This window comes from Arachis stenosperma, chromosome 5, assembly GCF_014773155.1.
Source record: "Arachis stenosperma cultivar V10309 chromosome 5, arast.V10309.gnm1.PFL2, whole genome shotgun sequence".
NCBI lineage: Eukaryota > Viridiplantae > Streptophyta > Magnoliopsida > Fabales > Fabaceae > Arachis > Arachis stenosperma.
Window position 1 is genome coordinate 81,202,835 of NC_080381.1, and position 4,057 is coordinate 81,206,891.

Genomic DNA, 4,057 nt, shown 5'->3' on the forward strand with positions numbered 1-4,057 from the left:
TCTGAAATCTACATTAACGAATTGCAATTAAAACTAAATACTACCAAGATACTCTTCAAGTCTACAACTATGAAAGTTTACTCATTTACCTTCCTTTCAAACCATGTCACAAATTGATCCTTGTGCCTTTTCTGCAGATTTCTTGGATTTTCTCTTGTTAAAACTGCCATATGTTCATCAACCCATGGTTGAACTTCTTCACAATTCTTCAGCACATAGAATTGTGCTTCTCTATGCTCTAAGATACTAAGTTCCTTGTATGCACCTTTACAACTAAACTGGCCAAGTTCTTTGAACACAGCTATGCTTCGCATAGGTTCATTCTCGCCAGGGTCGGAAATCTTAGAATTTTCATCCAAATATCTCCCCACAAGGGTCATTGCTTCTTCAGAGATATAACCCTCAGATATTGACCCCTCAGGACGTGCTTTGTTTCCCACATAACTCTTTAGTGTGCGCAAATATAATTTAAAAGAGTTATATAAACAATTTTTTTAATTTCTGAAACAAAATACAATTATTTTAAAAAAATATATAGACAATTTTTTTAATTCTTAAAGTTTTTAACATTTTGAAAAAAAATTATAAATTATACATATATTTTGTGACACAAAAAAAAATTATTACAAACAATGTTGAATTTGGTGACAAATTAATTTTTTGTTACAAAATAATTTGAGTTTTTCAGACAAAAAATATTTTGTTACAAAATATTTGGATTTTTTGAAATAAAAAACTATTTTGTTACAAAATACTACGAGTTTTTGCAACTATTTTACTTTTTGTTACAAAATATTATAATATTTTGTAACAACACAATACGGCGTTACGAAAACTACCATAATTTGTAACAAAATAAAAAGAATTGTTACAAAATATCTGGATGTTTTGTAACAATTTGTAATATTGTTACAAAATATTTTTTTTTGTAACAATCAGCAACTATTATTACAAAAAAATAGTTTTTTGTAACAAATTTAATTTTGATACAAAATTTTTGTTACAAATGTTCCATTTTCTTGTAGTGTTAAAGATCATGAAGAATGCAATGTATGAATTTTTCAAAAAAAATGCACAAATTTTAAAAACATACAATTGACACCAAACTTAAAAATTGACACTAGACTCAAACAAGAAACAAAAAATTATTTTTTTGATTTTTATGATTTTATTAATTTTTTTGGATTTTTTGAAAATTATTTTTGGAAAAACGAAAAAGAAAAAATTTTGAAAATAAAATAAAGGTTGAAACAAAAAGAAAATTACCTAATCTGAGCAACAAGATGAACCGGCAGTTGTCCAAACTCGAACAATCCCCGACAACGGTGCCAAAAACTTGGTGCACAAAATTGTGATCTCAACTGCGCCAACAACTTGGTACACACGTTCGTAATCTCAATTCCTTTTCACAACTTCGCACAACTAACCAGCAAGTGCACTGGGTCGTCAAAGTAATAAACCTTACGTGAGTAAGGGTCGATCCCATGGAGATTGTCGGCTTGAAGCAAGCTATGGTCACCTTGTAAATCTCAGTCAGGCAGATTCAAATGGTTATGGAGTTTTGGTAATTAAACTATAAATAAAACATAAAATAAAGATAGAGATACTTATGTAATTCATTGGTGGGAATTTCAGATAAGTGTATGGAAATGCCTCATTCCTTTTGAATCTCTGCTTTCCTACTGCTTTCATTCAATCCTTCATACTCCTTTCTTTCGCAAACTGTATACTGGGTGTCACCATTGTCAATGGCTACTTCCCGTCCTCTCAGTGAAAATGGTCCTCTACAATTTCTGTACGGCTAATCAACTGTCGGATTGCTCGTCTCGGATGAAAAATACCAAGCACAGATATCGTATGGCTAATCAGCTATTGGTTCTCGATCGTGTAGGAATAGGATTTACTATCTTTTTGCGTCTGTCACCATGCCCTACAGTCACAAGTTTGAAGCTCGTCACAGTCATCCCTTCCCAAATCCTACTCGGAATACCAGAGACAAGGTTTAGACTTTCCGGATCTCCGGAATGCTGCCAATAGATTCTAGCTTATACCACGAAGACTCTAATCTCGGATTCAGATGCCCCAATGTCAGAGGGGAGTCGATGTGAATTGTTGATTAGAAATCCAAGAGATATACATTCAAGCTTGTCTTCATGTAAAACGGAAGTGGTTGTCAATCATGCGTTCATAAGTGAGAATGGTGATGAGTGTCACATAATCATCACATTCATCATGTTCTTGTGTACGAATGATTATCTTAGAATAAGAATAAGCATGAATTGAATAGAAAACAGTAGTAATTGCATTAATACTCGAGGAACAGCAGAGCTCCACACCTTAATCTATGGTGTGTAGAAACTCCACTGTTGAAAATACATAAGTGATAATGGTTCAGGCATGGCCAAATGGCCAGCCCCCATAAAAGTCTAAGATAGCATAAAACTGATCAAAGATCTGGTCAAAGACATCTAATACACTAGTAAAAAGTTCTATTTATACTAAACTAGTTACTAGGGTTACAGAAATAGGTAAATGATGCAGAAATCCACTTCCGGACCCACTTGGTGTGTGCTTGGGTGCTTGGGCTGAGCATTGAAGCTTTCACATATAGAGGTCTTCCTTGGAGTTAAACGCCAGTTTGTAACTTGTTTCTGGTGTTTGACTCTACTTTGCAACTTATTTCTGGCGTTTTAACGCTAGAACAGGGCAGAAAGCTGGCGTTAAACGCCAGTTTGCATCATCTAAACTCGGGTAAAGTATGGACTATTATATATTGCTGGAAAGTCCTGAATGTCTACTTTCCAACGCAGTTGAGAGCGTGCCATTTGGACTTCTGTAGCTCCAAAAATTTCATTTTGAGTGCAGGGAGGTCAGAATCCAACAGCATCAGCAGTCCTTTGTCAGCCTTTGAATCAGATTTTTGCTCAGGTCCCTCAATTTAAGCCAGAAAATACCTGAAATCACAGAAAAACACAGAAACTCATAGTAAAGTCCAGAAATGTGAATTTTGCATAAAACTAATGAGAATATACTAAAAAGTAACTAAATCATACTAAAAACTATGTAAAAACAATGCCAAAAAGCGTATAAATTATCCGCTCATCAGAAGGGTTTGCCAAGGATGATGGATTCATCCTCATCCTTCCCAATCTCTAGGATTATGAAGTCAGCAGGGATGTAAAGGCCTTTAACCTTTACCAAGACATCCTCTACAAGTCCATAAGCCTGTTTCTTTGATTTGTCTGCCATCTCTAGTGAGATTCTTGCAGCTTGTACCCCAAAGATTCCCAGTTTCTCCATTACAGAGAGTGGCATGAGGTTTATGCCTGACCCCAGGTCACACAAAGCCTTCTCAAAGGTCATGGTGCCTATGGTGCAAGGTATTAAGAACCTTCCGGGATCCGGTTTCTTTTGAGGTATCTTCAGCTGAGCCAAGGCATTCAATTCATTAATGAGCAATGGAGGTTCATCCTCCCAAGTCTCATTAACAAACAATTTGGCATTCAGCTTTATGATTGCTCCTAGATACTGAGCAATTTGCTCTTCAGTAGTAACTTCATCTTCTTCAGAAGAAGAATATTCTTCAGAGCTCATGAATGGTAATAGAAAGTTCAGTGGAATCTCTATGGTCTCTAGATGAGCCTTAGATTCCTTTGGTTCCTCAGGTGGGAACTCCCTAGTGGTCAATGAACGTCCCATGAAGTCTTCCTCACTGGGAATCACTACCTTTCCCTCCTCTACAGTTTCGGCCATGTTGGTCATGGTTATGGCCTTGCACTCTCTTTTTGGATTCTCTTCTGTATTACTTGGGAGAGTGCTAGGAGGAGTTTCAGTAACTCTTTTACTCAGCTGACCCACTTGTGCCTCCAAATTTCATATAGAGGACATTGTTTCATTCATGAAACTAAGAGTGGTCTTATATAGATCAGAGACTATGTTTGCTAAGCTAGAGAAGATCTGCTCAACATTCTCTGTCTGTTGCATAGAAGATGATGGGAACGGTTTGCTATTGCCAAACCTGTTTCTCCCACCATTATTGTTATTGAAGCCTTGTTGA